Genomic DNA, 15,007 nt, shown 5'->3' with positions numbered 1-15,007 from the left:
CTTGTCCTTTCTTCTGGCCGTCCCCACCAGGGATCCACCTAGGTCCAGCTCCCTCGGGCCTTCTGTTGGGAGACCCTTGGCCTTGGGTTCCCTGACCCTACACGTGGTTTGCCTTCAGGGTGGATGTGGTGGGTGGCCGTGGCAGATCCTGCCCACGGCCTCCGGTCTCTGGCTGAGGTATGCTGTAGCCCCCACCAGTTTGGGATCCGGTACCCTGTTGCCAACTCTTCACCCTTAGGTTGTACTTGGGTTCTCAGAGTTCCTTCTGTCTCCCCCTCTGGGTCTTTCTTTCTCTCCTCTCTCACTCTTGGGCCTTGGGGCTGCTCTGCTCCTCTGCTCTCTTCCTCTGACTTCTCTGCAAAGACTGGCTGACTGACTTCTCACAGACTGACCTCTCACAGACTGACCCTGATCTTAGATGGTGCCCACCTTAAATACTCCCTCTATGTGTGAGCACAGGTGACCAGCACCCAATGAGCTCCTAACTTTACCCAGGCTGCTCCCCCTATCTGCCCCTACACTACTGGGATGTACCACCCCCCTCCCACTCCAGCCAGGAACAGACTCGGTTGTACCTGCACATTTCTAAGTGGGAGTACCGTTGGTCTGTTCCTCGGAAATGGGATGTGTGTAGTGCATGCAGCTTTCTGAGCTCAGTTCCACACTCCATCCTTACCCGGGAGTGGAATACCACACCTCTGGGTTGAGGTGCAATACCCCTGTAGCAGCCGAATCCTCTGGGTGCTACATTCCCCCCTGGTAAATCACAGCACGTCCTCGGGCTGTAAGATATAAAACACCAAAACATACAGTTTTTGCATAAACAACATAATAAAAACATATAAAACATATATATCAGCAATAAAACTTTTTTTTCATAAATAACATTCTCGTAGACTTCTCTTGCTTCTAGCTCCTCCTCCGGACACTGTGCAACGTGTGCCCGGGAAAAGTGCAACAGTTTCTCTAGAAAAATGGTTTTCCTATAAAACCGGTAGGGGGCGCTTTAGGAAGCGCAACTATATACAAGGGATATGGCCGCTCTCAGTCCTCGGCCAGGTATTTAGGAAAGGGATGACCGCTCTCAGTCCTCGGTCAGAGGGATTAAGGGAAATACGGGTAACAGTTCAATTCTCTGGTCCCAACGGGGACTATAATAGCAGCAACGGTTCACTGTGCCCCGACGGGCAACTATATACAGCTTCTACTCCGCTGTACTCAACGACGACGTCCTCCTGCTCTTTCTTTGTGATTCACTTTAGCTTCAGACCCGTCCGGGTCCTCTTGCTCCTCCTCACACCGCAGCTCCTCCTCCGTCAGGCGATGCACATGGAGGGCGTAGGGTCCTTTGGCACACTTGTGCCGGGTGAAGGTGACCTCGTCCCCTATATACAGGTCACGTCCTCTGTGTCCCTCCGGTAGGTGGGACTCAACGTCTCTTCTTGTCACGAAGACGTCGCCTGGGGTGCGGTGATCTCGGATGAAGCCCCACCCGTGCTGCATATTGAACTTGATCACAGTCCCGGTGGAAGGGGGACCATGAGCTGCACGGGGACTCCTCCTGGCCCGGCTCTTCTGCTCCGCGCTCTTTATTTGGGCTTGTTGTTCCCGGACCCGCCTCTCTCTCCGCTCCCTCTCGAAGACCTCGAGTTGCTGGCGGCAGCACTCTGCACGCTCCGCTGCAGCTGCCCGGGTCTCCTGAGTGAACCCCATGAGATCTTCTCCGGTGGGGTCCCACACTAACTGTGCCTCCTCTAGCGGGGGCGAGGTCCTTTTTACGGGCTTTGGAACCGGAATCAGGGGTTCGTCTAGGGGTCTCTCTTTCCGGAGTCGGGGATGGTGAAACTCCGGTGGCCATATAAAGGGCTGCCCATCCGGGCACGTATGTTGGGCGAACAGATCTTCTCCCAGATGCGGCACTCTTGGTTTTATGGGCGCGGTGGTGGTGGCGCCCGGGTTGCCCAGGCCTTGCGGCCAGGCCTGGGGCACCTGGAAAGTGAAGGGCACCGTAAGGACGGCGGCGCCCTGGGCTACTTGGCCCTGCGACCAGGCCGGTGGCTCCGCGGAGGTAGGGGGCGCTGTTGGTATTGCGGCGCCCGGGGGTACTAGGCCTTGCGACCAGGCTGGTGGTACTTCCTGCTTGGTCACGCTCGGGGTCGAGGCGTGTGACGTCACAGGGGTCGCGGCTTCCGTTTGAGGCCTAGTCGGCGGCGGTGACGTTGCGGTTACGGGCACGGCAGGGGGTACTTCGGGCTCTGCGACGGGGAGCTGGGGCAGGTACGCGGTTTCCCGGTTTGGGGTAGAGACGTCCCCTTTACCTGCCTCCTTTCGTTCGGCTCCCTTCTCGGCGCCGTCTCCGGCCTTCAGTCCTCCTGCGCCATCCTCAGAGGCGGTCTGTCTCCTCGTCTCGGGTGGCGTGCTCCGCTGACGAGTTCTTGTCTGCTGGACCATCTCACGGCTCCATTCTGCTAACGTCTCTCGTTGCACCCGGGCCATCCTCCGTGCGAGGCCCTCCAGCGCGGTCTGTGCACACTCCCGATCTCGGGGGAGCTGTGCCAAGACCTCCACTAAGCCTAGTGGGGTCGTTACTTCTAGCAGGCTCCTGACCAACGGGTCGGTGCTGCTCTGCTCTCCTTCCGTTGTCTCCAGCAGGCTCCTGGCCAGCGGGCCGGTGCTGCTCTGCTCTTCTTCCATCTCCGGGTAAGCTTCTTCTGGACTCAGCTCTAGGCTTCTTGTCTCCGGGTGCGCTCTCTCCAGACTGCTCCAGGCGACACCCATCTTTGCTCTCTTCTTCTCAGTCCTCCCACTTCGAGGGCGGTCCCGGGGCCACTTGGTGATTGTCAGCTCCAGGGGCAGTTCTTTCACGCTGACAGACACCTCTAGCATCACAGTCTCCGTTGGTGGGGGCGGTTTCCACTTTTGGCGCCATTTTCGGTCCTGGCCCACGATGGGAGGCGGCCTCTTGCCATCCTCTGGTACGCCCATAATGGCGTCCGCTCTGACAAGGCGGGAAACCTTTGGAAATGGCGGGAATCGTCTCCCAGTGGCGGGAAACTCTGCGGATGGCGGGAAAAAGCTGTTAATGGCGGACAACCGGCGGGAATCGATCTGTGATGGAGTCCGATGGCGGGGACCCTCCGGAACCGGCAGGAGACTTCTTTTTGAGGTAAACTTGTTCTTTTCTTCAGGCACGCAGTACCCGGGTGTTGCGGGCACGAGATCCTGCCGACTACGCCAAAGTTGACGCGCCCCCTGGGCCATATTCTTTAGGGGAATACCCGGAGCCGGATCAGATGGGGGTTGTAGTCTCCGAGTGGCTGTGACCCGGTCCGTGCCCAGGGTGTCAAGCTCAGAGTATGTGGCAGTCCTACAGATGTTACAAAGTTCGTTATGTCGACTACGCCACCCGTTGGATTGCGGTCACTACGGCCGCCACTGCAGCAGGGTCCGCTGAGGCTGATGGTGTTGGTGCAGCTTTAGATAGTATAACCCCCAACGGGAGGGGTATGGCCTCAGGGGGGTCAGGTGCAGAGGATGGGGGTTGTGGTGGTGCAGCGTAGATGATAATTAAAGACAGAGTCGGGTTGTGCAGTTCAGGGTGTTTACTTACTGCAGATATTCCGGTCACTCCGGCCTTGAGTGACCACCCGAGCCGTGCTGCGTCCACCAGGTCCTGGATTCAGCCAATCCCCAAGCAAGTCCGGAGCGTGACCCTGAGCCCTCCTTCTTGTCCTTTCTTCTGGCCGTCCCCACCAGGGATCCACCTAGGTCCAGCTCCCTCGGGCCTTCTGTTGGGAGACCCTTGGCCTTGGGTTCCCTGACCCTACACGTGGTTTGCCTTCAGGGTGGATGTGGTGGGTGGCCGTGGCAGATCCTGCCCACGGCCTCCGGTCTCTGGCTGATGTATGCTGTAGCCCCCACCAGTTTGGGATCCGGTACCCTGTTGCCAACTCTTCACCCTTAGGTTGTACTTGGGTTCTCAGAGTTCCTTCTGTCTCCCCCTCTGGGTCTTTCTTTCTCTCCTCTCTCACTCTTGGGCCTTGGGGCTGCTCTGCTCCTCTGCTCTCTTCCTCTGACTTCTCTGCAAAAACTGGCTGACTGACTTCTCACAGACTGACCTCTCACAGACTGACCCTGATCTTAGATGGTGCCCACCTTAAATACTCCCTCTATGTGTGAGCTCAGGTGACCAGCACCCAATGAGCTCCTAACTTTACCCAGGCTGCTCCCCCTATCTGCCCCTACACTACTGGGATGTACCACCCCCCTCCCACTCCAGCCAGGAACAGACTCGGTTGTACCTGCACATTTCTAAGTGGGAGTACCGTTGGTCTGTTCCTCGGAAATGGGATGTGTGTAGTGCATGCAGCTTTCTGAGCCCAGTTCCACACTCCATCCTTACCCGGGAGTGGAATACCACACCTCTGGGTTGAGGTGCAATACCCCTGTAGCAGCCGAATCCTCAGGGTGCTACACACACAATGCAGAAATGCTCAGGATTTTTTCCTGAGCGTTTCTGCATTTCTCTGGCAGGAAAAAACGCATGCGGATTGTACATGCGGTTTCCTGCCAGGGACATGCGGAAATGAAGCGGTCTTCACTTTCATTTCCGCATGCGGGTTGACAAGCGCTTTCCAGGCGATTTTAGCATCACTTGGAAAGTGCTTGTCAACTTCACACTATATAAATCCATGCAGCCGGCATGGATTTATATAGTGTGTGAATGTCAAAAAATAAAAAATAAATCTATACGTTACCATCTGATGGCCCCCGGTGTCCTGCTTCATCGGTCCCGGCTGCCGGCAGTGAAGACTGTAGGACCTTCCGACGTCAGCGTCACGTGATCCGTCACATGACTCTGATGTCAGCGAAGGTCCTTCATTCAACCGCGAAGTGCGCGGGAAGCCGGCAGGACGCAGCGCGGGCCGTCAGAAGGTGAGAATATATATATTTTTTATTTTATTCTTTTTTTTTTAATGGTACCTGGGTCTGGATGAGAGTCCTCTCATCCACACCCGGGTACCATCCGCACATTAGACCGCATGAAAAGCGCATCAACATATACAGTGATGCGGATTCCATGCGGTCTAATGCAAGTCAATGGCGGCAAAAGAGCAGCGTTTCCGCAAAATTAATTGACATGCTGCGGATTTTTGACCGCAGCGTTTACGCTGCGGAAAAATCCGCATCATGGGCACAGCACATGCGGATTTCCATTGGGGAACATTGCTGCCCTTCTATCATGCGTTTTTCATGCGTTTCCGCGGCGTTTACGCATCTGCAAAAACGCCGCGGAAACGCATGAAAAACGCATCGTGTGAACTCAGCCTAACTCTGATGTCTGGATATTTATTATGTGATCATGCATTTTATTTGTACTTTCCTCCTACTGATAAGTAACTATTTATGGAATTACATGGTTAGTTGCTATAGGATGTTGCTAACACTCTCTGAATACGGCAGGCTATATTTATAGTCTCCCCAGACTGAAATCCGCGTTATGACATGTTATCATAAATATTTATAGGGTCATATTTGTGGTACTTAAGAGGCTATATATATATGTCCCCCACATAGCCCTATTTCATCCTTTCTTGTTGTTTTTTAACATTCTTGGGCCGATATCTATTAATTGCTTCTAACAAGTCTTGAACTCAAGGGATATTGTCAGCATCGAATACAGCAGGCATGATTCATCTGCTGATTATAGGATGTTGTGCTGCTCATGTTAGCCGCGTATTTTACTCTTTGAGGACATTCATCCTCACTATTAAATCCTACCATCAAATCCCTAAATCCCTATAATTACTGAAACTTATTAGTTTTCTTACTTTAACGGCGCAGACGCATCTTGTACATGCGCTGTTCGTGCCCTGTGGCGCCGCCGGCCAGACGCGTTGCCGGGAGGACGGGAGCGATGACGTTGTCCTCCTTCCCGTCTTCTCCCGGCGCGCGTCGGCCGACCGCGCCCCCCGGGAGGAGGAGCAACATGACAAGCGATGCGCCGATTCGCCAGCCACCCGGACCCTGCCATATATATAGTGTCCTTTTTAAATCTCTGCCACGCCTCCTGACGAAGCCGGAAGGAGAAACGCGCGTCGAGGCGCCTGTGTGGACTTCCAGCCTGCCCCATACAACGCTAGAATGTCTTCAGGTACAGCATCTCTTATTCAATGTTTTACAATGTCCTGCTAAACCTTCCAAGTGTTTAGTGAATAGTGCATTTGTCATTTACATAATATCTTATATTCCTGGTGTCTCTGAGGCCATTATGCTTGGTTGTGGGGGGTGAATCTCTGTTAACCCTGATTGAGGGCTGGGAATCCATTGTGTTCCCATGGGTTCTTACTGCACACTACTGCTTTAAATATATTTTAGCAACTTGTTTTGTCTCACCGTATATGGACTTTCTACTTATATGAATATATATCTTTAATAAAATTGACTTTGTGCTAAACCGATCCCACGTTTTTTTCTGACAAAGAGTCCTCTGATCTTTTATCTTATGTTGACATTTACTTGAACCTTTAGTTAAACTTTATTATTATTACAATATTCTTTTTTAGGGTTCTATTATTTTGATTATACGTTTTAGATCAGAGGACTGTGTCCCCTTTTTTTGGTCTAGACCATTCTTTTTAGCGTTTTTTGTGACTTTTTTGTAGTGTATTTGACTCATTGACTTGAATTGAGTCAGTCAAATACGCAGGAAACATCTGCAGCAAATCCGCAGATATATTTGTACCTGCTGGTTTGCTGCGGTTCAGTTGACCTCAATGGGCGGGAAACACTGCAGAAACTCTTCACAGAATGGACATGCTGTGGATTTTAACGCAATGACAATCCTGAGTGGAAAATTCCGGATCATGTACACAGCACATCAAGATTGTCATTGCATTAGCTGGCAGACGGGTTACCTGACATTTTTGGTGCATTTCCACGTGGAAAAAACGCTGCAAAAAACGCATCAAAAATGCAGAGTGTGCACATAGCCAGATGTACAAAGAAATTTCCAAGCGCACCCAATAGGAGATGATGATGAAGTAGTCAACTGTTAATAAGAGATATTTGTAAAGTTAACTCCTTCCAATAAGGAATTCGGAAATTAAAGGAATATTCATAGAACCCTTCCAATAAGGAATTAAAAACATGAGGGACAATTGCTACTAAAGCCCAATGGTGGCTACAATAGATCCTGTTCCTTCCAATAAGAAATTAGAAAGTATAAACAAAGGAGCAAGTAACATTCTCAGACATTGTATTGCATTTAATGTCTCATGCAAGGATCAATCATCTACATTAGATGGTAATTTGCTTCAAGTTATGAAGAGTCATTCTTCTGCAGGTCGTAGAGTGAAAAAACTCCAGTGGGGAAAAACTCTACGAAGCGTGATGGAAGGACTACTCTTCATTTTGGCAAACTTAGGTCTTCCGCTGTTTGTGTCGCACCTCCACAAAAATGTTCTGCATGAGGTGAACAGTGATGATGATCACAGAAGAACTATGATTGATGATCCGGATGATGATGATGACGTGCTGGATGAAAATAAATGCTGCGAGACGATGAAAAAAGAAAGAGTTAAATCCACATCTATGAATAAAAGCTAATCAAAGTGGCTTTGTCTAATAGAGTGATCATAAAAGGATGAAATGATAAGTAGGCAATCACTCTATCTTTCTATTGAAGAGAGTTGAGAGAAGTTAGATAAGTCTAGTCGGCATGTGACTGCAAGTTTGAAAAATGCATACATCTGGCAACGTTACCACCCACACGGGGAATACAGGGCAATCATGACAGTGTGCGCATTGCACAGTTATGCGTCGGCAGTCTGTGATCACATACATAATTAGCTGCAGACTTTTAATTTCAGCCTTGACAACCCCTTTAACTTGATTGGCCTTGATTGTAAAAATTGGAAGAAGGTTTCTGCTGTAGCAAGCTTCTTCTCAGACAGAGATAAAGAAGCTAAAGCCTCTCCCCACCCCACAGACTTACATTATCTATCAGAGGTCCTTGTCCAGAAGAACTGCTGGAGTTAGATGTTGTTCTCCTCAGGTTCTCTGGTTGGAGATTTTTCCACCTGCAGCTGACATGGCTGAAGTTGATGAAATGCCGCTGTTCCTCAGGTGTTATTGGAGGCCCTCGCGGTTTTCTTGTGTTCAGCATGGTCACAACGGGAATGACGTCACCCTGCACTGGTGTCTGTAAGGAGAAAGGTCGGGGTCAGAGCTCACTAATATCCGGAGTAACATTACAACTTCCCTCTAGAAGCCTGGAGACCCCGTCCCATAAAGTTATATCTAGATTTGATGATACAAATGTGCAATGCTGCGGATATACCCCAACCATAGAGGCAGCACAGGCAACTGCTATAGGGCGCCCTGGGGAGGAGTATAAGGAGGTAGGGGTGTCAAACAACACCTTAAAGGGATCTAATTCTTGTCCCTGTAATGGACCACTGTCAATTACTACTCTCAGACATCTCCCAAAAAAGCCCCCATGGTGTTAGGTACTTACCGGCTCCACGTGGACTGGTGGAGAGATTCTTCCAGATTCTAATGCCAACCAATCAATTGTCTCAAACAACGGATGTGTCCTCAATCTCTCTTTCACAAATAATCGCCGATTGTCAGCGGATTTACAGAGAAGCTGAGGAATAAATACAAAAAGAGTCCATCATCCTGGGTGACTGACAACCATTCATTATTTCTTCTCCCTGGCAGGGGTGTAGCATGGGTTGCCAGGGCTCGGGGGAAGGTAAGTATTGCACCTCTTGACCTGGGGAGCGTTAACACTCCCTGAGTCCCTTCCACCTGTCCAGAATTGCTCCCCCTATCCCCCAGGCACATGTACTGCAACTAAAGAAAATACTGGTGGCAGTATGGTTTGCCCTTTGGCTCTCTAGCTTTATTTCAGTTTTTTGCGGAAATCTGACATCAAATAAGCAAATAACTTTTTACACATTTTATAACACTTTTTTCCAACTTTTTATTATTTTTTGTCTGTTTTTATAACATTGTACATATTTTATAATACTTTTCTCCTGCTTATTAATTTTTTTGTCTGTTTTTTTATGTGTTAATACCCTAGTTGTAGCCCTAACCCTAATCCTAGCCCTAATCCCTTCCAACCTAACCCTACCTCTATTCCTAGGCCCATATCTAATCCTAGCCCTAATACTAACAAACCCTAACCCTAACCTTAGTCCTAATCCCAACCCCATAGAATTTGGCCCCTGGGGTAACGCCTCTGTGACTCCCCCACGTTACACCACTGCTTCCTGCCTTCCGATATATATTATACTTACGTTGTTAATCATGTCCTTTATTTCGGAGTTGAGGTCTTGTGGATAGATCGGGTCATCCCACAAAATGGACATTTTCAGTTTCATTCCGTCGTTTCCATTGTAAAATGGATATTTTGCAGATGACATTTGGCACAAAATTACACCCAGCGAAAACCAGTCTACGGCTCCGTCAAACTTTTCTCTACGGAAAACCTGTGAGTATATAGAGGAGGAAGAGATGGAAACAGTCAGTGAGTTGGGGGTGATCTCTGTCCATGACTCTGGTCTCTGTAAATTATTCATCATGGAATCTTTAGGATCAGTCGTTGCTCGGCAAAGGACAAACCAGTGATGGGACGTTTATTAGCAACAGGCAACACAGGACGCAGGTGAGGATAACAGACCTCCATGTACTGTACAGTATGGGGGTCCGAAGGGGGCGAGACTCACACCAGAAGGGGTGCAGTGTTCTGGATGAGAGCGGGGGGCTGTTGCAGCCCGGTGGGATCTACCAGTGTCCAGTGTATGTGGGCATCTGTGTGGTAATTGTCCAGTGTATGGGGGGTATCTGTGCGGTATGTGTCCACTGATGCCCCTGTATAATGTGTGGTTGGGGGGGGAACGTCTGCGTTCTTAACCTGATGATCTGGTATTAATAACAAGAAATCCAGTAATCACTATCTAATATGAAGACGTGTTCCTTACTTCAGGAGCCATGTATCTCCGGGTTCCTGCGTATCCAGAAACTTTCTGATCTTCATGTAAATTGATTTTCGCGAGGCCGAAGTCCCCGATCCTGACGTGGCCGTCACCGTCTATGAAGATGTTTAATGGCTTCAGGTCTCTGGAAGAGAAGAAAAATTAGTTATTAGAAAGACAGAATGTGGATAAACTGATAGAAATATTGTGAATTTATCTACATGTATGTATACAGCAGTATATAAAGGTGTGTACCTGGATATATAGTGAGTATATCTGTGTGTATATCTATATGTAGAGGTGTGTATCTGGAAATATATATTGTGTGTTTCTGAATGTATAGTGTGTGTTTACGTGTATATCTGGATGTAAGGGGTAAATCTCCCACCCGCAATAACCCAGGAATAATCTATATTATGACCGATATTATAAGAGAATATTCTAGAATTCATTACCGGTGTATAATGCCTCTGGAATGGAGGAACTGGAGGCCGCAGGTAAGTTCAGCCATGTACAACCTGATTGGAAAGAGAGAAAAACATGTCAATCGTCCCCGTTCCTCATCCGCACTGATATGGAGGACGCATTGCTGCACATCTGCAGATCTGTTCTCTCCTGGAGCTTGTGCCGGGTGGATGACAGTGACCGCCATACTGGATGTCATCAATCATCCTGGCCAAACAACAGTAGTTCTATAACCCTTGTTTAACCCCCTATATTCTTCCTATAGACCCCCGGCCAATCTTACCTGGTGGTCTCAATGTGAAATGGGGCTTTGGTCTTAATCAGATGATGGAGGTCTCCTCCAGACATGTAATCCATCACATAGAAGAGATAATCCTGGGGAGACGGAAAAGACAACGTTACATAAAAAATATAATTCACAGTGATCCATAAAAGAATGAATTGTGGGGGTTGTCTCTGAAGGCAAACCTGCTGACAGTTTCCAGTGATTATATGTAAAGTAGTCACCCTTGAACATGAAGATGTGACCCGTCATGGTTCATTTTATGTTTCACCCAAAAATTTGCTGCTCATTTTAAGATCCTCAAAACGTTACGGAAACCCCCATTTGGGACCATGTCTATAAGCCCCTTTTGCCGATATCGGGCAGGTGATGTCCTTCACATAATACTACATCATATAATACTATACTAGAATTATGCTGATTATATATAAATGGGCTAAGGGGTAAAAGGAGTCAATGATAGAAGCGGGAGCTCTTACCGATGTCTGGAACGTGGCGTACGAGGCGCAAAGGAAGGGGCTCCGCTCTGCAATCTGCAGCAACAGCTTTTCTTTCATTGCCGCTGTCGTGCTCCTTTCCTTTAATAGCCGCCTCTTCTTTAAAATCTTAATTGCCAGCTGATGTCCGCTGACTTTCTCCGAGGCCAACAACACCTGAAAGAGGAGCAGAAATAAGATATCTGGGGTACGAGGTGCAATAATCTGCAAGAGCAGAGAAGATTCGAAGCGGAAATCCAACCATCATGTACCCGTCATGGCCTCTTCATGTCTGGACTGGTGGTAGGGACTCAGGGAATGCTAATGGTCCATGGGTTAGGGGGCACAAAATCCTAGCCTTGCCCCGGGCAACCCACAGTATGCCACTGCCCATTTGTATTAGCCAGAGGAAGAGAGTTGTTATAAAGAGTGTTTCTAGCTCTGGAGGACCCGGCACATCCGTGCATCACACACAAAGTGCATCAGTTTCACTGAACACCATGTAATGTTGCGTTTCACATGTGATATTAAATATTTGATGTCGATTTCCCTACAAATACAGGAAATTGTTGAGAGTCTAAGCATTAAAATACCCTCTAACCAGCTAAAAAGAGTTTGTCCTGGATCACAAAAGTATACTGTAGCTACTTTCTTCCCAAACAGCGTCATATCGTTGTCTACAGGTTGTATGTGGAATTGCAATGCAGCCTCTTTGACTTTAATGTAGCCTGACTGCAATACCAGACACAACCTGTAGGCAGGTGTGGTGCTGTTTTTCAAAGGAGACAGCCTTGACTATATTTCTGATCAATGATGTTGGTGATCACTTCTAACCAGAAAGTGACCCATCTAACCTTTCTATGAGTTTAGCAGTTTATAGACATTAAATAAATGTACAAATTGGAGAAAGATAAAAATCACAAACCTTTCCAAAGTGTCCTTGACCAAGAACCTTGTGGTAGGTGAAACTTTCCACAGACAGGGTGTCTGGCACAGTGGGCGAGATGTCATCTGTCTGGATGGAGCCTTCTCCTGGTGAGACAAAAAGGGTAAAATATTAAATCATCACTCGGAAAAATTACACCCAAGAGAATAAGAAAAAGTCTAATTTTTATCCAGAAAAAATAGATGATTTGTCATCCATATGGCGTCATCCGTTTTATACACTGGCAGTTAAGAAAATTCACTAAACCAAGCTCAGTTTCCTCTGCTAATAATTGCAAAGTATCTGGAAAAATTGGAGTCAATACAGATGGTCTATATGGGATCTGATATTTTTGCACACCAATAGGCTTGGCGATAAAGATGTCGTTAGTTTGTTTTACATACAACCATCTATTAGTTGGGATTATGCCCCTGATTACACTAATTTTCCATCTTATATTGCATGTTATCCTGCCTTGTTCTCTTGCTTCAGGAGACAGGTATCTTCACGTGTATCGATATTGTATGTAGGCATTGTGTCATTGTTACCCTAGGAAATATATTATCTGTCGTGCCATACTCCTATATTGATCTAGTTGTATTTTCAATTTGATTATTAGAATGGATCTGATGTAACCAGGCTACTCCCTTGTCTCTCTCCATTGGAGGTTTTTTGTCCCACCCTGTTCCTTTGTTTTTTGTTTTTTAAAATGTATCAATAAAGATCATTGTTTTAACTCAACTAGAATCTCTTTTATCCTGCAGCAGAAGACATACTGCTAGGGTTTGAATATAGGTATCTCGGTAACAGAAGTGTTTAGCATCTAATTTATACATTTAGGACATTCATGATTAATTTCCCATCTTACCTGCTATTGGGCAAAAGTTGGTGTCTGGTTTTGGTCTTTTGGCCTCATTAATACAGGATCGGCTCCTTCCTTCACCTCCAGTGATGGATTGTTTCACTTCCACATGGTCTTCTTCTCTCTTTCTCTTTAAAACTCCAGTGTCCACCTGAGTTTTTCGAGGGCTGTTTAGGGCCTGACACTCTCCAGCATCAAGGCATCTCCTTTTTTTATAAGGAGCCTCATCTCTGGTCCTCGAGTCCCGAGACCCAGACTTCTCTCTTGGTCTTCGGAGAGAATGTGAGTTGGGAGAATTCCTCTCCCCATTGACGTCCTCTCTGATGTTATGAGGGACATCTCTATCCTGACATAAGAGACCATCCTTCTTGGTAGAATTAGTGGTCTCTTCTCTGTTGGAGATCTTTTTCTGTTTTTTTCCGACTCTATCACTCATGTTGTGCTACTAACACAATCAAAAGTTCACTGAGCTCAAGAAAAGTGCACCTTCACACGTCAGACGGCAAAGGTCCACAGAAGGAATCAAGATGGCTGAGTGCATAAGTCACTGGTTATGTGATGTCACAAGGCGGTATGACATCAGAAAGTAACTTCATGGAACACCTAGAAGAGTGAAATCTGGAGCCATGGACCAACGTGACATCACAGAGCAGCATGACATCACATGGAACCACATGGACCATGGGAAGTTTTGTGACATCTGCAGCTGTACAATGCTGGGCTGCCATCATGCAAGTCTTGCTTGGCTGCTTTGATGTGTATTGCAGTGAGATTGTTGCACTTCTTTTGTTGTAAACTGTGTGAAAGCTACACCAAAATGCAACAAAATACAAAAGATCAGCATCTGGCAAATCACAGTTCACATTTTATTCTTCATCTAGTCAACATAACCCAAGACTTCCAGCAGAGTCAAAATATTTATATCCCTTATGATAAACCTGTACCCGTCCTCTGCCAACCATTACTTTTCACTTATACTTGTGGTGTACATTACTGACACCATTGTTTGTTCATTATAAACCAGTACCTTCACATATAAGTGCATAGGTGGAGCTCTGCTCTCATATATGGCAAGCGATCTACAAGGTTGGATCCGGCAGAGGGGATCCATCACCTGTTCTATGCTCTTTGGAATGTCATTATTAGATTAAACTATTAGATCATTTTTGGAAAGGAGTTTAGAGCCAATTATAGGGTTTTTCTCTAGATCAATCTTTAGGAGCACACCGCTCCTCTACCTAGCAGCTTCATTATTTTCAGTGGGCAGTGCGATTCTGAAGACATTTTGGGTGGGTGGCATGGTGCAGCCTCTGACCAGAACTGTGCGCTCTTCAATACTACTATATCAGGCAGCTTTACCTCTGCAGCAGTGGAGAAGTGCAGGGGGCAAAAACTGGCCTGATCCTGAGGCACGGAAGCTTTACTTATGCCTAACAGACCGGCCACTGCTCATAAATTGCAGACAGTGGCTTAATGCCACTGGCGACAGGCTACGCCACTGCTATGGTGCCCGTGAGCCGGTGGGGCCAGGTGTCAGCGCCTACACTGGGCCTCCCTCCGCCTGTCAGCACCCGCACTGCCTGCTGACGTTCCCTCCTCCATCATCATTGCTCCTGCTGACGACCGGAGGGTGGCTCCAGCTGTCAGCGCGAGTAATGATGATGGAGGAGGGAGCGTCAGCAGAAGCTTCCGCTCCCATCATTCTACCTCGGCGTCTGACGTGTCAGAGCGCAGGCGCGATGACGTCATTACAGGGCGCCCATTGTTCTGAGATGTGCAGTTCTTTCCACCAAAGGCTCAGCAGACCGGAGCATCGGGTGGAACAAGGAGAGATGATTATTGTATTTATTTCTTTAAATCAGTTAGTGTTGAGCCACCCCCGTAGTGTTCGAGTTCGGTTCGGTTCGTCGAACACCCGTGTGTTCGCCGAACTGTTCGTCGAACTGTTCGTCGAACACCTTCGAACACCGTTAAAACCAATGGCAGGCAAACAAAAACACATAGAAACAC

This window comes from Phyllobates terribilis, unplaced genomic scaffold (genome assembly GCF_046119375.1).
Source record: "Phyllobates terribilis strain yellow unplaced genomic scaffold, ASM4611937v1 Scaffold_9__5_contigs__length_417890890, whole genome shotgun sequence".
NCBI classification, from domain to species: domain Eukaryota; kingdom Metazoa; phylum Chordata; class Amphibia; order Anura; family Dendrobatidae; genus Phyllobates; species Phyllobates terribilis.
Note: the sequence above shows the minus strand (reverse complement) of the source record.